This window comes from Heterocephalus glaber, unplaced genomic scaffold (genome assembly GCF_053883595.1).
Source record: "Heterocephalus glaber isolate CG9 unplaced genomic scaffold, H.glaber_assembly_v1.0 deba00001097, whole genome shotgun sequence".
NCBI lineage: Eukaryota > Metazoa > Chordata > Mammalia > Rodentia > Bathyergidae > Heterocephalus > Heterocephalus glaber.
Window position 1 is genome coordinate 5,617,480 of NW_028258191.1, and position 23,760 is coordinate 5,641,239.

Below are 23,760 nucleotides of genomic sequence, written 5' to 3' on the forward strand. Positions count from 1 at the left end.
TAAAAATAATTTACTTTATGTTTCATCTCAAATAAGGTTTTACTTCAAGTGCAACAGTCTGTGTGTGTTGGGAAAAGGTACCATGATTATTCAGCAATGCATAAAGCAGTGTGGGAGGAAGCAATACACATATTTTGTAGTCTTAATTTATAAGCCGATTTTTTTTCTCCTTTTGACTCCTACCCACTAAGATAAAAAGACTCAGCGCATTTTATGTACTCATTTTAGCAAGTATGAAGATACATGACTCATGTCCTGAAGTTTTGTTTTTCTTGTAGCAATCACCCAAGACAGGCAAAGTAATGGTAATAAGAGTTGCTCTTTGAGGCAAAGACTCAGAGAACTAAATGGCCACCAAATCCTGGTCATCTGTGCTTTATGTACACACTGGGGTGGAGAAAATGCACAAAATGCTGCCTGTGCTTGTCCTCATCCAGGAACTAGGTATTAACTGTAAACTTTAATCTGAAAATATCTTGAAAAAATTCAAATTGAGTATTTCAAGCAAAATTTATCTTCAATTTGATCACTAAGTTTACTAAACTAACCAATGTGAACCCATGCACATCTAACATCAATTCAACCCTTCCCTCCCTCCCTCCCTCCCTCTCTCTCTCTCTTTCTTTCTTTCTTTCTTTCTTTCTTTCTTTCTTTCTTTCTTTCTTCTTTGCCTTCTTCCTTTCTTCTATTAGTATCATATCTATAGTACTAGTAAGCTCTATGTATATATTGTGTTAAATTCACCACTGAGTGGCTTCTGATCAGGCTTTTCATCTTAGGTGCCACTTGCCATCCCTCCTATATTTTTGTTTTCATTTTGAAATTCAAACTCCACTTAATGTCAGTGTAGATCATGGCATGAGAAACACAAGATGCTCATGAAGGTTATTTGGATAGGCACCCTGTATACACACACACACACACACACACACACACACACACACACACACACACACCACTAAAACCCTACCCATTCAGAGGTATTAAACATTATGTTATTAGAAATTAGAAGTATGGTTTATTTTGATTATTTTAAAGGTACTTTCTATATCATCCAATATTTTACTGTGAGTCAATTTTTAAAGATGTTTAAGTATGACACCATTTGATTTAGCTAATCACATATTTTAAAACTAGTTTAAGATTTATAGTTAAATTATTGAGAGAGGTAAATCAATTGCCTCTTTTATTCATATCTTAATTTGAATCTGAACTTAATTTAAATATGCTAAATATCTAGACTTTTAGACAAATAGTGGAAATAAAGTAGTGGCTCAAATTTTTTAAAAAAGGGAAATAGATCAAGCTAATGAACTAAATGCATATATCTTCCTTTCCACTCTAATTTCATTAAAATGACTGGTACATATCTTTAAGCATATAAAATATCTATTCTAAGTCATGAAGGAAAAACAGATATAATCATTTGGTGTAATCAGAAGTTTTGATGAATTTCCTGTAAGACAAAAAGCAGATAAGATCAGATTGATAAGGAAAGAAGAGTTATGAGCATGCACCTCAAAGCAGACATACAAGAAAACTCCTACAGAAGTGAAAATGTTTCCAGGGATGCTTCAAGATTGGAAATGATGAACTGAAGAGCTAGCTGGTTTGCAAACAGGGCTGGTATTTGCCCTACAGAGATATATCATTCTAGTGTTTTCATACTTGCCTTTTACCTTTAATTGTACTTAGTATATAATAAAAATTGAAAATAAATGAGCTAAGGTCACAGCTCAGTGACATAGAATAAGTCATGAACCTAAACAAAACAATCATGCACATTGAATTAAATAGCCATTTCCAAGCACACCAGGACCTTGATTCAGCGTGGAAGGTTCAACACGTGGCCCATAGGTGGGCTTCAGGACCCCTGTTCTGATTATCTGGTGCTCAGATGTCTGTGTCACATATCACACTTGGTATGGAAGAATGGGCAGGACAGTATGGAGGCCCTTTTGAAGGTCTGACCTTCATTTTTAGCCCTCTATTTTCTATGGTCTACATCTTTAGGAGAGAGGGAATGAAAAGCTTTCCTTTTGGAGAGATGCCAGCTTGAGTATCGAGGCTGAGAAGGAAGCAGAATAGAACTTGCATTCGTTTAGGAGCCTTCTTAGCAGATATGAAAGAAGATAAATGGTAATGAAGTTTCTCAGGACATAATAATATTTAGTTCTTTTTGAATATTTACTATGTTCCAGGAATTGTGCTGTAAGATTTACATGTATAGACATATCAATTCCTTCCAGCAGTGAAAGATGTTACTATTAGAACCTCCTTTCTACAGATGAGGAAGCTAAGGCCAAGAGAGATTTAGATTCTTGACAGAAGTCATAGATTTGTTACTGACAAAGGCAGAGTTTGTTTCTCCAGCTGCACTCTTACCTGCCTCTTAAATTCATCAAAGGGCTCCACTCCCAGATGAAGACACTTATGTTCTTGCTTACTATTGACTATTATTATCGTTTCAACAAGTTCTCTATTAGTGAAGGTAGACAGAATTTCTCTCTGTTGCCTTTTACCTTTAATAGCTTTTACTGTGTAATAAGAAATTGGAAATAAATTATTACAACTCAATGACATAAGAAATGAATCTAAACAAAACAACCACACAGAAAGACAAAATTAATTAGGTGAGAATTAATGAAGTAAAATTCATTAGTAATAAACTATTGGAAATCAATGAGCAGAATTAATGAAAAAACATACAATAGTAGGCTTTATAAGCAAAAATGTAGTTTTCTTAATAAACTATATAAAAGCAACAGGTCAACTAAAAATAAAAAATACTTCCTATACATTGTTTATTATATAACTGAAAAATAATTATTACTATGAAGATTTAAAAAATGTAAAAAAAGTATCTTCATTGGCTATATAAAAAGGAATTATATAACACTTCTATATTATTTTATGTAATATATAAAAAGTCAAAAATGACTCAAGAAGAGATAGAAAAACTAAATATATCAATAAAAACAAAAATGACAGTGAACTATATTTAGAATCATATTATGTGCAAATAATTGTAGCAGATCATAACAAACTCATCAAAGAAAAAGAATCTTTAATTAATATTCATTCAGAATATTGAAAAAAATAAAAACACCACAATTCATTGTATAAATTTAGCATATCTCTGCTAATAAACATCAAGGATAATAATAAAACTCATAGATTTACTTATAAATAAAAATACTAAATAAAATATAACCAAATTAGATTTAGCAGCATTGTAAAAGAAAAATATATCACACCAAAATTGGTTTTATTGAGGAAAAATGCTCAGTAAATATTGAGCAGAAATGCAAGAATGGTTCAACATTAGAAAATCTATGAATGTAATTTACCAAAAAGTTAAATGCCATTACTGCGGAAGTCAACAACAATCATTTTGTGAAATGTCAGAGTTCTTTTTTACCAAAACCCTTAAAATAAAACTGAAGGCTCTATCAGGGAAATAAAATTGATTCCAGATATTTTAAGAAGGAATTTAACATAGAAAATTGGTTATTTTCAAAACTGAAGTGTGCACTTGCCCATATATCTTTAAAATAAATATTTTAGAAATACACCAGTTGTCAAGACAAGAAATGAAGACTTTTAGAAAGCCCATCAGATTTTAGGACTGTCTGGGTTTCCAGGAAATTAAAAGGTTCCTCCTAACACTTCAGTGAGGAACTACAAAAATCACAGCGGCTGGTAACAGCTGTCTGCTGTGGTGAGTTGGGTGACTCAAGGAGGAAGTCAAGAGTTGCTTGGCACCGCCGCACCACTGGTAGCCCTGTGGGCTGATGTGTTGGCTGGCCTTCCACATGCCGAAGACCAAAATAAGAGCCGTGTCTCTCACCATGCACTAAACTAAAATCAAAATGGAACAATGATCTAAATATTAAAAGAGAAACACTAAATCTGCTGGAAGAGAGAATAGAATAGGTAGAACACTTGAGGACATCGGAGTAGACAAAGACTTCATGATCAAAACCCAGACCTCACGGGAAATACCACAAAGAATCAACAACTGGGACCTCATCTTATTAAAAAGCTTTTCACAGCAAAAGAAGTCCCCAACAGAGTGAAAAGACAACCCACAGAGTGGAAAAAAATTTTAGTCAGTGATTCATCAGACAAAGGACTAATGTCTAAAGCATATAAAAAACTGAAAAATATAAGCCCCCCAAATTTAAAGACCCAGTCCAAAAATGGGGATCTAAAATGAACAGACATTTGTCAGATGAAGAAGTAGAAACAGCAAATAAATACATGAAAAAATGTTCAACATCACTGGTCATTAGAGAGGTTCAAATTAAAACAATGTTGAGTTCCATCTCACTTGAGAAAATAGCTATGATCAAGAAATCAACCAACAACAAATGCTGGTAGGGGTGTGGGGAAAAAGGAATCCTTCTCTCTTGTTGGTGGAAGTGTAGACTGTTGCAACCACTGTGGAAATCATTGTGGAGATTCCTCAAAATCTAGGATTAGAGGTCCCCTTTGACCCAGCTATTCCCCTTCTGGGTAGCTTCCCAAAAGAATGAAAAGCATCATACCACAGCAATATATGAACACACATGTTTACAGTGGCATAGTTTGTTATAGCTAAATCTTGGAAACAACCTTTAATGCCTATCAACTGATGAATGGACAAAAAAGATGTGTTTTTAAAAAATATAAAAGAGTACTATTCAGCCATAAAAAAGAATAAACTTCAGACATTTTTAGGTAAATTGATGCACCTTGAGAACATTCAAAGTTAAATAAATAAAATACACATATAAATATCATGTTGTCTCTCTGGTGTAAGAAACTGAAAGTGAAAATAAGGACCAAAAATAATAATAAATATTGTGAAATAGGAAGAAATTGTTCAAAATTATACAGAATGTGAGATATTTTGTCAATACTTAAAATGTTTTTTTGCAAAAAGAAGGTATAGTATTATTAGGAAATGAGCTGAGAGTCAGGTTAGCAAATGAAAATATATTCTTTTAAGATCATGATACACAGTGTTTGTTTACCATGGTTGTTCTCTAATAATTTTTGTTATAAAAATCATAAGATTATAAATTTTCTAAATTTTAAAAATATAAATATACCAATTTGATTGATAACAGACTCAACCATAAACTGGCTACAAGGAATCCATGTTAAATAAAAAGACATAGATAGTTTTTTAAATAGTAGGATGGTAGAACGTGTATTTACATTTATCAATAAAAAAGTCAATGTGGCTACACTAATATCAAAATAATTTCAGATTTCCTATCAAAAAAAAAAAGAGTTGCTGCAAACTTCATATTTACCTAACTCAAGACTTGGCTCACTAATGCTGGAGGAGAAATGGTTTCTTTTTCCCTCCTGCCACCCAGATCTTATAAAAGTGCCTCTTGCTGATGGAAACTAAACCAGAAATTGCTGGCAAAGGATTTTAGAAGTTCTCCAGCTTCCAGCTCCTGTAGTAATCAGAGAGCATCCACGCAAGCTGCAATTGTACAAGTATGCAATAAAATTGTATAACAATCTTTATAATCAATGGTTAATTATTAAGAATATACCTACAAAAGTTAGGTTAGCATGAGAAGAAAGATGTCTACTGATATTGTTATCTTTGAATACTGAATTCTTAGGAAGTGAAATGAGAGAAAAATATTACAGGAATTATGTTTCTAATATAACATATTGTATTGGGTTTTATACTTAATTATCTATATTAATCAATATAATAATACAGAATATATAAACTAATATAAGTAGAAAATGGAACCATAAAACAATTATACATAATGAACATGGAAGAGTCCATCTGAAAAATCCAAGAATTGCTGTTCAATCTATTTCTAGAATTTCTTCTAATTGCTAAGAAAAATACAAAACATCAAACAAGAAAATAAATGTATTATATAAATTAGTAAATTATAGAAGAAATAAAAATAATGAATAAAAATAATTTTTTATCAAGGAGTTGAATACTTAAATGAAAATGGAAACCAATTTTTAACCTTAAGACTGATAAATACTAAATATATTGATAATAACCAGAACATATTATGTGTGAGGAAACACACAGGTTTACAAACTGCATTGGTATTATAAGTAAGCATAGTCTCTTTTAGAGAGAAATTTGTGTGTATAAAACGTATGTATGTAGTCAGCACTTCTACTAAATCCAAGCTGTAGGAAATTCACTCATGCAAAAATATGCATGTAAAAGGATGATAATTTAAAAAGTATTTTCAAGCTCACCAAATGGGATTCTCTAAGTGTCTTTCAGTAGGACAATGGCTAAATTAATGATTTATGTATAATAAAATATTATGCAGTCATTAAAAAGAACGAGCTATGTTTTTTAAACCAACTTGGAAAGATTTTAATTATATATTGTGAAGTGAAAGTGGTAAGATATACAATAGTCTATATGATTTTCATTATGTCTAAAGCATATATTTAAATATTTGTTTACATATTAAGGAAAATTGAAAAATGTCTTAAATGAGATATTTTAAACTGCTACAATTATTGCTTCTGGGGAGGAGAATGAATGGGAAAGAAGTATGGGAGGAATAAAATGAGACTTGTATTTCTTAGTGTTTATATTTTTATTCATTTGAAATTTCACAAATGTATAAACTCATTCAATTGTTAAAAGTAGAAAAGTCAAATTGACCAACTCTGTCTATTCTATTTGCCTTCTGCTATAGCTTTTAAAAAATATTTTATTTTTAGCTTACAAAAATTTTATGTTTAAGGTGTACAATGTAATGTCCATTGTGAAATTATTTCTGTAGTCTAGCTAATTAGCACAGCCATCACCTCACAGTTATTTTCTTTGAGAGTATGGTGGAGAGAGCACTTAAGAGCTACAAAATGTCATTTATCTACAATGAATAACATCTAGAGATCAAATGTACAGCATGACTAAGGTTAGTAATACTGTATTATATGCTTACAATGTTCTAGGTGATGATGGCTGAACCCACACTACTGAAAGCTGGAACATACAAGTCAGGGGCACATGATCTTTAGTGCCTCCTCCACAACTGCTCTTGCCTGCCAAGACCCATCTTGTATTTCTCATGATTGGTCCCATGTCTTTCAGTTCTGGCATTCTATGCAGACTCTTCTAGTTGGTTTGGAGACTCAGTTTCCCACTCTTGCTAGCATTTTCATTGAGAAAGAATAACTTTCATTGTAATTTCTATGAGTATGTTTGATACACACTTCAATAAATTGTAAAACTTTAAAAATTAACCTGGCAATTTGTAGAATCTCCAAATAGCGAGAAACACTGAAACTCAAGAAAGCTTGACTAACAAGTACATATGGCCTTGTATGGACTTGAAGCTTCTGTTTTTTTCACTTGTATTTGACAAATTTGTTATCAATGACTCATGTTATCTTTTTCAACTTTACCTTTTTATATTACTTAAAGAAAGATAAATGTCACTTTAAATGCAAGATATAATCTAGACATAGGTAGAAATGTTATGTTGGGTTTTTTTTGCCATGTGTTATTAATCACATCCCAATTATACTTATGATTTAAAATAGACCTCAATTAAATCAGTTTCTGAGGCCTTCACACAGAATTCAATATTTTCCTAGGGATCACAAATAAGGGTAAACATAGACAAAGTTGTCTGATAGATCAAACCAGGTTGCACCCAGGTTACATTATAAAACATTTTCATCTTAACATTCCATGATTTCTTTGTATGTAATTATAAAAATATGTTTCTACATAAAAAGACTAATAAAGTAGTATAATTTAAATTGTGTAGCCTTGAAATATCACCTTTACTTTAGTTTAAAGATTAGCATACATTTCTTACAGTTTTTAGACAAAAACTGATTATAACTTCAAATGATAGACTGCACATTTGCAGAGCGAACACCTTAGTTTCAGAATGTTGATAGCTAACTACAGGAGAGAGATGGGATATGCCAAGAAAAGAAAGATAAAAGCTAGTTATAGGAGGGAGTAGGGGGGGTATAGTCCTATGAAAATGTATTCTTCTCATTAATATAACTGTTGTCTCTCTCAAAATACAGAATTTATATAGATCATAGGATTTTTTTTCAGGTAAGAAAGATAAATTTATCTGAGTGTCAACTCTCAGTTCTGAGGTAGCTTGACAATGATGATCCAGTTTTGGATGAATTGAAAGCCCTTTAAGGGGTCAGGTCAAACAAAATACGCTAAAACTTTACCGATTTGGGGGAAGAGCCATATACAATATTGTCTTTTTTTTTCTGTCAAGTGGATCACATTGATATTATCTAGTCATATAATTATTCACAAATTTAACCTACTTACTAATATGATGAGAGTCAGAGAGACAGAGACATATAAAGTGAACCATTATACCATCCAGTTGTATAATTTTGTAGTTGTATGTTACACAGTATGATTATGAGTTTCCTACTTTTCAGAGCAAAATTTAAAAGTAACATAAGTTTCAAGAGTCATATTGTCCATCATATGAGAAAAAAATAGTAAGTGGCTACCTATTAATTGGAATATGCATTGTTACAAAATTCCTTAAAAGTAAACTCAGTAAAAAAAAAAATTTAGAAGCTTTATGAGTTAACCTATAACATTCTGTGTGAAAATTACTCATAAAAGAAAAATATTAATTTATTGGCTTTGAAAGTTGAGGTATATCTTCAACCTATATTTATCTTTAATATGTATTCTGAAAGCAATACTGCACACACACTTGGTGTTTAAAAATCGTTTTTTGATTGTGATTAGCTGAATGCTTAAAACTCGTTTATGTTCTTCCATTTACAAATGTGAATTATTTTTGAAATGCTGATTGCTCTAGTTTTGACATCATTTACTAAGGAATGTTTTAATTGATGTATTAATATTTATTAATGATTTGATGTGCTATCTACATTTGGACAAACAAGGGAAGAAATTGCTTCTTAAAAAAACTGCACAAAAATCAAATATGTACTTTCATAATTATAAAATGACGCTTAGTAATTTAAAATTGAGTTTCACCATTCCAGTCAGTTTTAACTCCCCCTTCTGTCTTTCCATGATGATCCAGGGAAATATAGTGCTTTTAGTTGTGACTGAATCTTTCAACCTCTTCTTAAAAAATGAATTGGAATCAGTTTTCATATATAGTATCATTAAACCTAATGGTAGGACTTTCAGGGACGATGGTGAGTTATTAATTTAGTACCTTCCCTTCACTTCAATGTATTAGCAGTACTGGCAATGACTTGGTTCAAAAAGCATTTTGTGTCTTGAATTACCAAGTTGGTTACATACATTGTTTCATACTATTATTATAATATTATTATATTTCAAAATATTAATAAGCTTCTGCCATTCTAACACATACCTAGGATGATAAATGTAGAAAGAGTTTCATTGTGGCTCTCAGTGTTGGGTGTATTAGTCCATGATCAACTGGCCCAATTCTCTTTGGCCTTCTCAGGAGGTATTGCATCATGGCAGGCAGGAGTATATGGCAGAACAAAACCACAGAGACTGGCATGCCACAGCCCCCTTTGAGGACACTTCCCCAATTCCTGTGTCTCAAACCTCCCTTTAGATCCAGCCTCAAAATTTTTCACCCCTTCCTAAGAGTGCTCAGCTTGGGACCAAGGTTTTAATGCATGGACCTTTCAGGGATATGACTATATCTGAACTATAGCATGATTTAGTGAATTACTTTTTATGACCCATTATTGTTATTTTGTGTTTTCAGTCTTAATCTTGGAAGTAGCCATAATGTACAGAGAACTCCCGGTCTAACCTAACACTGGTAGGCATTCAGAATGTAAATCAGAGTCAACTCTGATCATGGACAGTATTAAAAATTATTCTAAAGTTTGTTCCAATTCTCTCAGCCTTACTTTGAAAATAAGTGCTTTTAAAATATCTAGTCATTCTCTTAGGTATCTGAGCCTGCTTGAAAATGCTTTACTCTTAGGTTATGTTATATATGGCCCCTAGCTGAGTCCTGATTACTTTTTGTAATTCCATAACAAATAACATGATTGCCAATGGGTGCTGGTAAATCGGCTGTCAAGCTGTCAGTAAAGATTGGAAGCTGATTTTTTTGTGGTTTTGTGGTGATTTCAGTGGTATTAAATATTTCCCACCATGGTCAACTTCAACTACCAGTAGTTGTGTGTGTGTGTGTGTGTGTGTGTGTGTGTGTAAATAGCAGTCTATTAGAAAATAGTGTTGATTTTACTTAGTATTTTGAAAGCTGAAAAGAAGAAATAAAGATAGACTCAATCATTCAGGGACTTGTTGCAGCTGTCCTTCCAGATTGTTCAAGTCATCCCCATCATTCATTTGTATTTTTTATGGAAAATTTGAAAACTTACCCTTAAGATTTCAGCTTTGAAAATTCCACTTATCATTTTTGGCCTCTGGAGTACCCATGCATTTAAGCATATCACTAGCTTTTCCTTCTCCCTGTTCGGCAGGCATTTTTGCTCAATCTGAGTATATTTGGATGGTACTATCTTGGTGTGGGATCAGCTTGAATGGTGGACACTTGAGGTGAGTATCTTTCATTCTTCCATCTGCAAATGAGCTGGAAGAAGAGAGTAGATTTTTTTTCCATTTGTTTCCTCGGTGCTTGAGAGTTATTCTTTGCTTTGAGATTGTATTACAGATAGGAACCCAAGTCATTAAGTGTCATTGAGCATTTGTGAACTTAGAAAACTGAGGTTAGAGTGTTTGAGGAGGAATTAATTATAACACCGTTGATCCAATCTTAGGGAACAGTGCTGGGATCTGATAGAAATAAAGTTAGAACAAATATTGTCTGATATTAATTCTTAAGTTCCATACATCAAAAGGAGCATTTTAAATTTATAGATCAGGCTAGCTTGAAGGGTTAGGGATAGATTAATCATCAGTAAACATTTCTATGTTTTGACATCTATCACTTTTCCATAATACCCAATAACATTGGCTAACCTTTTAATGAATGTTAACTGTGTCAGGTTTTCTACTAAACATTCTATGTTACTTCATATAATTCTCACAACTTCATAAAATGTATGTAAGTTAACATGATTTTATAAGGGGAAAATTAGGATTTAGAGGAATTGAGAGATTAATTCAACTTAAAATTATTTTTATGTAAGCGCAAGGACCCGAGTTTGATCTCTAGTACCAAAAACAAAATTATTTTTATGTCTTTGAAATCTATTTGTCAATTTATAAATTTATGTATGAGGGATTCTTTCATTAGTTTGAGGACACTGCCTGGTGGCCAGGCTGATAGCATATGACATTACTTTCATAAAAATGCACAACGATTGCTTGTCTACCATCCACAAAGTCCTTTAACTTACCGTGCATACCTTTAGATATTCTGGATCCATGTCTTATGTACTCTTGTGTCCATCTCAAGTGAAATCATGACTGAAAAATGCAATGTGAGCCAGCAGACCCACAAATAAAGAAATAGAAAAAATCCTGACACCAGTGGAGTAAAAATCTAAGCTCACAGATGCCTTTATAAAGGTGAATTAATGAGCATTATGGCTTCATGCTTTACTTAGGCATGTAACACTTTATATGCAAAAATTCCTAATAGCTTATGTCTGTTGTAGATCTCTTGCATAGTTTTGGGGAGTGTGCTTCTGTTCATGAATAAACATTTTTAATATATTCAGATATTTACATAAACTGTTTACTTATGGTTCAAATTGATGTGATATGAGAAAATGAGTGGATAAACTGGATTGTTTTAAACTACCAGAATGTATTTCCTTTTTTATTATGCAAACTTTCAGTTTGATTTAAGTGTTTTTGAATCACTTGCCACTTTCCAGGAACCTAACCAACATGTAAATTGAGAGATGTTAATATATATGTCACTGAGTTGTTTGTAAAGAATCAGAGCCCTGAAAAAATAGAAAGCAAACACATTAAATAAGAGGGATTGCTGCTCAGAATCTGGAGGATCCAGAGCAAAAAATAAAATGTAATTAGATAATTCTTATTATCCTTGGAATAAAGTGTTATGATTTTTTAAAAAAGTGACATTTTCTCAAATATTTCCTGATCAAAAGAATATATCAACTAACCTCATTAAAGGAACATTGAACAACACATTTTCATTTATAGCTTTACAAGAAATATATAAATGATCTTCACATAACTGTTTTTAATATATGCATTCAATACTAAGGCATAAATAAGTGAAGATAATTCTGTTAGAAGTATGTTGAGCTAATGAAGCTCAGAAATTAAATAATGTATGAAAAAATTAGCAAACAATACAAGACAGCATGTAATTACATGTTTTACCATGAGGGATAGACATTAGTCTTTAGTCAAAGAAAATGAAGATAGTTAGGGTTTAATATAGAGTCTTCAGGAAGAAAATAAGACTGATACTTGTCCTTGACTTTGAAGACAAAGAGTAAACTAATGGTATTAATAGATAGAGAATAACAATGTATAGACAAGGGGCTGGGATTTGCCTCAATGGTGCCACTGGTGTTGCAAGCACAAGGTCCTGAGTTCAATCCCTGGTACCAATATATATATACATACATACATATATATACACATATACACACAAATATATATATAAATATATATATATACAAATATATTAAAGAGGCAATGTTGTATAATTTCTGGGTAAAGAGTAATGAGGAAATCATCCTAGTGGAACAGTTTGTACTGAAAATTACTGATAGAGGGTTTCTAGATTATAAAGTCCATGAGGACACAGCCCGTGTCTAGAACTCAGTGCCTAGAAAAGTGCCTGTGCCTGACACCTAGTGAAAGTGTTACAAGTGTTTGTGACTAACTAATGCACAGCAGCCCTCAGCAAATAAACGACTGAACAGGTACTGAACATGTAGAATTTTTTTCTCTGTCACCATTTCCTAAACAATACAATATAAAAACTATAACACTTACATCAGGGATCCCTAATTCCTGGGCCATGGACCTGGACCAATCTGTTGCCTGTTACAAAGCTGGCCACATAGCAGGAGCTAAACGGATGGGACGATCAAGCAGAACTTTTGTATTTGAAGCTGCTCACCATCATTCACATTACTGCCTGAGCTCTGCCACCTGTCAGATCAGCAGCGGGTATTTGGTTTTTACAGTTTAGATCTTACTGCACTTTTGAAGGATCTAGGTGGTGCCTGCCTTTGAATTATCCTGAAACAAGCACTTCCCAACCAGGACCCAATGCTCATTCCCCTATCTGTGGAAAGGTTCCCTTCCATGAAACAGGTCCCTGGTGCCAAAAAGTTGAGGAACACTGATTTACATTGTGTAAGGTATTTTAAGTAATCTAAATAATCTAGAGATGGTTAATAGCATATAGGAAGATATGTGTAAGTTATATGTAAATATCACAGCATTTTGTATAAGGGACTTGAGAATTCATGGATTTTAAATTCATGAAGGTCCTGGAACCCATCCTTCTGTGGCTATACAGGAGTGACTGTAAATGTAAAGTGAATGTATATAAGCAGTTTTAGGTTCAGTAAAGTGGAAATATTATAATAAGCACGAAATGTTCTGAATTCATATTCTTTCTCTTTTCAATTACATAACCTTGGCCGTTATTAGCTCTAGCATGTTTGTTTCCTTATCTATAAAAAGAGGGATATAAGGGCTGGGGATTTAACTCAGTGGTGCCACCACCTGCCTCGAAAATGCAAGGTCCTGAGTTTGATCTCTGGTACCAAAAAAAAAAAAAAAAGAAAGGGATAAAAACACAAGTAGATCAAATCCATTAAATGATGAGGAGGCAAGGTAGTTCATGGGCATGAACTTTGTAAATTGTTTTGTGTTGTCACATTTAACATTCTATTAGTAAAATGGAGAGTCCATCCTGCCTTGTTGCATTGCTTATGCTGTGTCTGGGTAGCTGAGATCATTATGTATTCATCCTATCCTACTTCCTATTCTTTGTAGGCACACAGCTGGACTACATTTACCAGTAAAATGGGTCATATGACAATTTCAGTCATTAAAATGTGGATAAATTTAATGTATATTTTTGCCAATTCTACCCCATAAATATCTTTGATACAACATTTTTATATTCCTTTTTCCATTTTACTTGGATAATGAAAAAGATTCTGAAGATTTAGACAGTAGAGACAAAAAACAAACAAACCTGGCTATCTAAGCCCCCACTCAACAGAGAATCACTTGATGGGATAGTTGACAAGGAATATTAATACTGGGCTGCATGAACTAGAATTTCAATAGGTTATGTTGAGCAACCTGAAAATTTGGGATAACTTTTATAGTAAGGATCCCATCTGACCTTCTGACCTAAAATAAATATAGCAGAAAGTCATTGAATGTCTTCACTAGACAGTGTAATGTACAAAGTAGTATTTGGATGAATAATTATGCAGTGATATATAGCAGGAATTAAAAGAGAGGTTAAAGAGATAAATTTAAAAAGTTCTTTTGGGGGGTTAAGTGTCAATTGTGTCAGTTCTATCAGATGGTAAAAATGGTGAAAATGAAATGAAGCAGAAGATACTCTAAGATAAGAATTAAATTCTACACCACCCTGAGTAGACAGGTGCCTGGGACACTTAGCTATAAAGCTACAATTAGGAAAATAAAACCACCTGTTCTCATGGATCCTGAAAAAGAGTACAGTACTCTCTTTTGTCTAACTATAGGAGTAGGTTTGGGCTATGAGCTGAGACACTGTGCTCCCAGGAGAGACCAATAGTCCTTTTCTACATTAAGAAGTCTACCCATGAACACAATGAATCAATAGATAATCAGACCTACCCATTCCCTATTTTCCCAATGTTTGAAGTATGTATTGGTATTTTATTATTAATCCTTTCGTGTGCTTTAGATATCTCTTCACAAGGTTGTATTTTTCTTTTCCCATTTCCCCCAACCTTTGCAGTTCATTTTTTTTCATAACAGGACAGAATTCTAGAAAAAGTATTTATACATCAGCATGGGAAGATGCACTAGGTTCACATTTTTCTTCTTTATTCATGTTTTTGTGGACCACATATGAAAAGCAAAGTCTATAAAGGTAAGCAAAGAGTAATTTTCTTGACCTTCAAAAAAGTTAAAAAAGTATTCAGTTGATATCTTACTTGAAAGTTTCTTTCAAGAGAATTTCATAGAACCTCGATCTAGTTAGGAAAGCAGACATGAAAACAAATAATTGTAATGAAGCATAAAAATGATAAATAATTTGAAACTTGCAAAAATTGTGTAAGTTGATAAATAATAAATTGGGCAGTAGAAGAAAACTTCTTAAAAGAGAAAGCATAAAAGTACTGATGTTGGTGATAGTGGTGACCATGGTTATGTTAGTTACTAAATGCAAACTAACCAAACCTGTAAATAGGTGGTTACTATTATTGTTTGAAACTAACTCTCAGAAGAAAAATAGTTTGGCAATAAACACATAGCTAATTAAAAATGAAACTGTGGTTTAGAATCACATGTAATCCATCTCAAATATTTATAATATTACACAAATAATATGTATTTGAAAAATATGTAACAATGTCAGATGCTACCGAAGAACCAGTGAGTACTCTGAACTATAAGCATGAGCATGAAAGATTAAATGGAGTTGTTATTGGGGAGAGAGGCCAAGCTTCCATGGGGGACAGCAAAGCAGTGTGCCAGTTACTGTTGTATTCAGTCACAACATCATGTTGCATGAGCTTTACTCAATTATAAAGGTCAACCTCAAGATTTTAGTGAACTTATTTTCCACCAGTTTACAAGGGAAGTGGAAGTTTTGTATGTAAATAGGCTGCTGTGTTTGAACAAATATTTTCACTAGCTTATATGAAAACAGAATTCATCTCTATTAAAAATAAATTATATTCTGTGTGCTGTGATTTTATACCAGGTCTTTCCTCATAAAAGATCAGCTCATTAACGAATCACCTATAGTCTTAGGAACGAGATGTCTACACTCACTGGAACGGATCAATTTATTTTAGGAGTGAGAATGCAGAAACCAAAGGTCAGAAGCACTTGGCTATATTTATTTTCTGGACTTAAAATCTATTAATTACGTATCCTATATTCAAACGACTGCAGCAAAAAATGCTTTCCACTTTTAGTTTTTTTAAATGTGTTTTAGTAGATTATCTCAATTTCTATTGAGGGAACAACATGTGTTTCGGAGTTGTAATTATGTATAATTTTGGCAATTTCCATGTGTTATGCAGTATTGTGCCCTAAGTATCTAATACAAGTGTAATGTGAATGATTAGCTAATAAATGGTTTTATCTTAGCATAAGACACACTTGCTTGCTTCTTTGCCATGAAAGCAGATGGACATTTATTGGGGATTTTAATAGGGGTCACAGGCTCTAGCCTTTAAACTTAATCAGGCTGAAGTCTGATATTTATAGTCTCTTAAGTTTTGCTGGAAGACAGTCTTGCTTACACCATCACATATTTTCTGTGGCCACTTTTCTTCTTTTAAGGGCAAATTTGTGTAGACCATATTGTCCACAAACCCAAATTATGTACCCTAGATCACAAGTTCAAGATTCAGAAAATGCTGTATTTTAATCTTTATTTGTTTATTCTTAAACCTAGGAGGGTCTTGTTTTCATATGCAGAATAGTTAAAAACTCTTCTCTTCAGTGTAAAGCCGTGAGAAGAATAGGACTGTGAAGAAAACAGGGCTTGCTTGGCCTGACTCTTAGTTTAATTCTCTTCTACCTGTGCTACCTTAGGCAACTTATTCATCCTTACTAAACTGCCACTTTCTGATTTTATTTATTTATTTTTGAGACACTAAGCTGCCCACACTAGCTGTCTTAATTACTTTTCTTATCGCTAAGACAAAATACTAAACACCCAAAGTTAAAGGAGGAAAGGTTTATTTTGGGTCACAGTTTGTAGAGGTTTCAGCGCATAGTCAGCTGGCTCCAAGGCAGGTGACATGGCAGAGGGGCATCACAGAGCAGGTAGAATGCAGCAGAAGACCAACAATAGCAACAGAAGAAGCAGCAAGCAACAGCAGCAGCCTTCATTCTGTCCCTTGTGTTCCATTCATGCTATTTGCCCTTAGGGTGAGTCACACCCAGGGTGGGGTACCTTTAATCCCAGCATCCATCACGCACCCTAGATCCAGGAACCTCTGTAAAACTCACTTGTGACCCACGAGGCTTTGGGGTAACATATAGATGCAACCCTTAACACTAGTTGAAAACTTAACCATTCTCCTGACACAGCCTTCCAAGCAGCAGTTGCACACCATTGTGCTCAGCTCCATTTTCTTATTGACGATATAAAATTTTTATCATGTATTTGTGGAAAACATTCATTTTCAATAACACGTTTAAAGTTAATACTATGATTATCATGACTATGATATAATAATTTATTAAAATAATAGCTTCTTTTAGAATCACCTTGATTCAATTAGTGTTTTTCAATCATGGTTTGGTGACAAACTAACAAATCTTTCGTCATCTCAAAATTGGCCACATAATGTTCTTTTTTTAAGTAATTATAGTTCAATTGATAGCATCTCATGGTACTATGCTGGTGGTTAATGGAACTATTTCTAATTTAAACAAAGAATGTGTTATGGTTAGATAAGAATGTCCCCCAAAGGTGTCATGCACTCATAAGTGTGCCTTTTGGAAGGTGATTGAATCATGCGGGCGATATAGTTGACTAGCTTAGGAGGCAGTTTGGTTGGAAGAAGCAGGTCACTGGAGGAGTGACCTGGAAGAGTATATTTCCCTCCCCTTCTCCTCCCTTCTCTCTTACTTTCTAGTGGCCATGATGTGAGCAGCTTTCCTTCACCAGACCTTTCTATCATGTGTTTTCTGTTTTAGAACTGGATAACCATGGATTGTAACCTGAACCAAAATAAACCTCTCCTCCTTTAAGTTGTGGTACTGAATATTTGTCCCAGCAATGAAGAAAGTAACTAAGACAGAATTCATTTAAATTAAAAATATGGAAAAAATCTTGTGGAGGGCATTATGTTGACTCTGGCCGTATCCGTAAGACTTTGGTCATAAGAAGTTATAAGGATGGGATGTAGCTCAGTGGTAGAGCACTTGTCTAATTTGTGTAAGGGCTTGGGTTCCATCCCTACCACCTCTCCCTCAAAAAAGAAGCTATAAACTTGGAGGCAGACGTTAGAGCATAGAAAAACAATGAACACACACAGAATTGCATGGTGATACAAAGCAGGTACTAACCATATTCTTGGGTCAGGATATACTCACAATATGATAGAGACAGGCCAAAAGGTTAAGGGAAAAAGAGAACATTTCATAGAGGGGGGATACTAAGGAGCAAATAAAGAAGAATAGACATGCATAGGAGTCTTCTGATAACAGGGAGTACTGTTTTGACTGGGTTTATGTACACATATATAGCAGTGAAAGATAATAGAAAAAGAGAATCCTAGGACCAATTTACTTGAGAGCTATTAGGTTAAAACACAATGTAATTATCCAGGTGAGTTTAATAAGGGCTTGCACAGTGTGAAGACACTGGAAATGAAAGAGAAGTCATTTTAAGAGTTTATTATAGAGTCCTTGCTGTGCTTACAGGTACTTGTGTATTAGCCCATTCATCTGTCTTCAAGACCTTCCTGTGCTATGTGTTATCTCTGATGAAGAGAGGGAAGGCAGGAATAGGAAGGCTGGAGACAGGTAAAGAAGGGAAGTACTGATGCAATCTTGCTGCTCAGGCTCTCAGTCAAACATCCTTTGGTTACGTTTTAATTGCTGTTTGGATGAGGAAAGCAGAGAGAAAGAGAAGTCTAAGATAGTTCCATGGTTTCTAACTTGAGTAAGAGTTTAGTCTGCTAATGAGAAATTGGCTTTAGAGGAGAAGAAGATATATTTGATTTGGCTCTTGTGGTAAATCAAACACCAGGTCTTGGATGACTGGTCCAGTGGGAAGTGCTAAGAAGAAATTTGGAAACATAGTTGGGGGAGTTCAGATGCCCCACACAAAACCTTTTAACCTCATCTGCAAGTGTAGTAAAAGATGATGCCTCTTCTCTCATGTCCTTTGAGGTTATTTTATTTATTTAATTATTTTCTTACTGACTGAGTGGGCACACAGCTTTAAAAAGAGGAGAGAGAAATCTCAGTATGCATATTGTCAGTCTATTTGCTTCTTTCTTCATCCACCTTTGGAGTAGGGAGGATCTCTTGGATTTTATGTATGCACTTTCCTTAAGAAGCTTTTGGATACAAGATTCATGGGCAGAAGCCATGTCCAGAATCCTGCTTTTTTATTCCATTAGAGGTCTCTTATTTTTTATTTTGAGATATACTTGAGGGAGCAGAGATGCCTGAGGGAATATGTGGGGAATTAATTTAAGCAGTAATAGCTAGGCATGATGGCACACACTTATCATACCAGCTACTCCGGAAGCTATGATGAGAGGATCACTTGAGCCACAAGTTCAGGACCAGCTTTCCCTGAGTTGCTAAAAAACAATGTTATAGTAAAGGATTGAAATAAGAAGGAGGACTTCTTTCTTTTGTTTTGACATCTCCTTATATTTCTTTTACTTTCCTAATCACTTACATTTTTGTTTCCTTTTTTGGGGGTCTCTCATAAATATATCAGTTCTTCAAATCATGAATTCAAGATAAATTTAGCAATATGTACCATTCCATCATCACTGCATCTCAATTGGCTGAAAGGGTCAAAAATGATACAACAGCTTGTTTTGAACCTGTGTAGTTCTTTAAATAAAAGGCGAAATCCTAATATAATCCTATGGCACTGACATAGGAGAAAATTACTATAATTATGCAAATTAAAATAAGTCAACAAGTTTCAGAACACAATGCAGGATAAGTAATGTTTTTACAAATAATAGTCACTGAGCCTGGTCATTTGCACTTAATAATAGGCTCAGGAGGGAGCCTAGTCTCTGGGGAGAAACAGCTGTGGTAATAGATGTATTATGGCTTTGATAGGTTCTCTCTAGTAGTTTTATTTCTGTATTTGCTTTGGATTATAGAATGCTCCCAGAGTGCCCTACTATTGAAATTCCCATCATTCCCAGGGCTTTAATTAAGTGATTGGATTTGACAGAACTTGAATTGAGGAGGCCCACACTATGGCAGTTTATGCCAGGATGATATTATCAGGCTTTAATTTATGTCTTGAGCTGTCTTGCTGAGAAACATAAGGAACACATGCCTCCATGTGATTTTAAAAGGCATTGAATTTGGCTTATCACAGTGATATGGTCTTCACAAAACCCAGAATGATACAAAGTAGATATTTTGGCATCCTGGAGCAATGAAAGGCATACAAGCTTTGATACCAGACCTACCCAGGTTTAAATCTCAGATGTGCCAGTCATTAATGGGATCATCTTGGGTAAGTGATTTAAATTTTCAGAGCCTTGAATTATTCCTTATAAAAATGAGAATAATTTCAACTATGATAGAGTAATGCTGGAGTTAAATGTTATAAGACAAATAAGCCCCTAGTCTAGTAGGTATGTAATAGGAGTTTAATAAACATTATTTCCTTTCTCTCACCTAATTTTAAATCAGTTATTATTTAGTATTCTTTCATTGCTTTCTGTCCATGAATTTTTGAGATATTGGTGCTATTTCTTGGTCTGAGAACAAATTTGGCCATAAAAGCCTGAGATGGGCCAATATTGTGACTATTTTCATTCAGTTTTGAAAGTGAATAAAACATCACTTGCAGCAGTTTGTCATGGTGACCTTCCTCTCAACCCTTTATTCATTTCCCACCCATCTCACTGAATAACAAATGTCAGTGCAGTCTCCGTGCAGATCTGGGAGTAGCTGCAGCAGCACTATGTGGAATGGCAAATGCCAATCATGTACAGTGGTTTGTGGTTTTTCTTTCTCTTAGATGAAGTATCTTGATGTGGACTAGCTTGCACTTCCTGAGTAACAGGAAACACACCCATTTTATAATGAGTAACAACCAGCTTTACTCCAAACCAAACCTAAAACCAAAGTTTGAGTATATAGGTGTTTGATTCACCATCTTACTCATAGGTCAAGTACTAAATAATCAAGCCTCATTTCTATATTTATTACTTTTTCCCATGTAAACACAGGGCTTTGTCATAAGTTTCATGATTATTAAAGGAAAAAATATACAATAAATTTCACCATATTGGATCAATAAAAACATTAGTCTACTAAAAACAAATACAGGAAAGCTGAGGCTAGCTGAGCTTTAGCTGGGCTCTACACCCTCTACCAAGCAGACAGAGGGAGTAGCCAGATTAGCCCCCGGGCAGAGTGGCCAGCCTTGTTGGGCATTATGCACTTTCTAGTGGACAGAATACATTCATTCTACAGCTTGAAGCCAATATGGCCATTGTTATATAGGCAAACTCCATCCTCGCAGGGTATTTTCTTCACACTGTGGCTTTCTTCTATTTTCCTAGGTGCCCAGCTTGTGTCTGGTCTTGTGATTCCCTCACTAGCAAGACCCAGACTCACATTTTTCCTCTATTTTCTTTCCCTTATAAAAGTCTGATCTCTGTCATCATCAGTGTTACTAACTGCCAATCTTCTAGAGACATTTATATATTAACAGAGACAATTTCCTGAACACATTGCCTATAGTTGGATCTTAAATAACAGGTATATGTGAATAAAACATTCTGAAGCAGGCACACCCTTTCCACATTACTCAAATCATATCACAGGAGATAATAAGATGCCACAGAAAAATGGAGACAGGAGTTAACAAATTCTTTCACAAACTTGCATTTAAGTTGCATTCTTTTAAACTGTGATGACTGCTGAGATTAAAAGCTCATCTAAAAAGATCCCAAAATGTACGATGTATTAGCTTATGGCAGAAGATTCCCAATGAGAATAACTGAAGAGTTGGACAAAATATAAAATATGATTTGTGTGAAGAATCTGGAGAACAGCTGAGGCAACGAAGGGTCAAGTAACTAGCATAAGAGGTAATTATTGAGAGATGAACCAATATTTTGTGAAAAGTTTCCTTTCCAGAGTCATTTATCAATTCTTGGCCTGTAGAGAAAAGCTTCAAATCCTGCACAGGGCTGTAGCTAAGAGGCAGAGAAGCCAGCAGAAGTAATGTTTCTAGAATGCAAGAGAAACAAAAATTAAAGCTGAGGGTTATGAAGGCCTCCAAGACTTGAAGGACCCAGGTCTCAGAGGGAGGGTAGGTATAAGGAAACAATCCTAAACTCCACAGACTCTCCTTTGAGTTTTTGTGGAATTCATAAGCTGAGCAGAGCCAGAGGTTAGGCGAGAAACCAGAGAGCCTCACTCTGAAAAGTGGAGCAAGGTCTTTGACAGTCTTCTGGAGCTCAACAGGGCAATGTTTGGGAGTCATGACCTGACACGTAGGAAGTGTTCTTCATCTCACGGTAGGGACCCTGGAATGTACACACTGGGAAGGGCCGGGCAGTGTTAGGTGAAGTTTACAAAAGCTGTAACCCAAACTTGATTTAGCTCAGTCCTTGCTTGTATTATGTGATCTGTACCGAGTGCCTAAGTAGCATCTCAAATGCATACATTTTTTTAATGGAAGAGAGCTTTACCAGTTGCTTTGACTTTTAGCAGAACAAAACAGTTAGATTTAAATCATAAATGAAATTCTTTTCATTGGGCATTGTGACTAGCCTCTTGATTTTCATCATGTTAAAGCTTATTCTACAACCTTCACGGGACTTTTTCATGTTGGGTAATAGTGGTGCACTAGTCTGAGGGCAATAGGATAAACATGTCCACCTTTGAGTGTCTAGAGTTATAAGACTGGATAAAAATTCTTACTGTATATATATCTAGGTAAACACATTCTTTTCCCCCCAACCCCATTTGTGGTACAATGTGTAAAGATATTTTCAGTATGGAGTCTACAAACTGTAAGGATTAACATCAACCTATTTGTTTGTTTTTCCTTCTGTTCTATGAGACCCAGCAATATATTCATTCTCACCATGACTGCAAAATAAATGTGCTAAGGTGGGGCGGGGGAGACTGTGCAATGCTTTGAGAATGTTAGAAACTTAGGATCAGGAGTTTCTATTCATTAGAAAGTGGAGCACACTGTGGTTTATTTTCTGTAGGATTTGTTTCAGCAAAGGGAGTGGGCAGGTTTCAAATATGGTTGACTAAGTTTTAAATAGAATAGGCTACAGGAGCCAGGGATTTCATATATGCAAAGGGAAAGGGTCACAGAGGTGGCTCTTTGGGTAACTATGTAGAAGTAGACACCATCCACTTGAGACATAGTGTCCAAATGGGGCAGTGATACCTATGAATATCAGGTGTGGTGGTGCATGTCTGTAATCCCAGCATTTGGGAGGCTGAGGCAAGAGGATTGTCATGAATTTGAGGCCAGCCTGGACTACATACTGAGTTCAAGGCCAGCCTGAGCTATATAATGAGACCCTGTCTCAAAACACCAAAACCAAAACCAAAACAAACAAACAAAACTCCCGTGATTTGGCTTACAAGGCATTCCTAACTGAAAATTTAATCCGGGACAATATTTCTTTTTGTTGTTGTTCTTGTTATAATTTTTTTTTCTTTTTTGTTTTTGGTACCGGGGATCGAACTCAGGTCCTTGCGCTTTTGAGGCGGGTAGCAGAACCACTGAGCTAAAGCCCCGGCCCAAGGTTTTTGTTTTTTTTTTGTACCAGGGATCGAACTTGGGTCCTTGCGCTTGTGAGGCAGGCAGCGGAACCACTGAGCTAAATCCCCGGCCCTCTTGTTATAATATTTAAAAGTTCCAAAACAATCTCAAACAT

General features: G+C 34.6%; 1 long non-coding RNA gene across 2 annotated transcripts in view; it reads right to left on the reverse strand.

The window, feature by feature from the left end:
- The window catches only part of LOC147828431 (uncharacterized), a 41,157-nt gene extending 17,605 nt beyond the window's left edge, over window positions 1–23,552 (reverse strand). The window contains exons 1-2 of one of the 2 annotated variants that reach the window (XR_015450837.1): window positions 12,920–23,552; window positions 10,354–10,565 (exon numbers count right to left, since the gene is read on the reverse strand). This is a non-coding gene — a long non-coding RNA (uncharacterized LOC147828431). Of the gene's footprint in view, window positions 1–10,353; window positions 10,882–12,919 lie in introns of those variants that run through there. The other variant, XR_015450836.1, reaches the window with a different exon arrangement.
- Window positions 23,553–23,760: the final 208 nt, after the last annotated feature.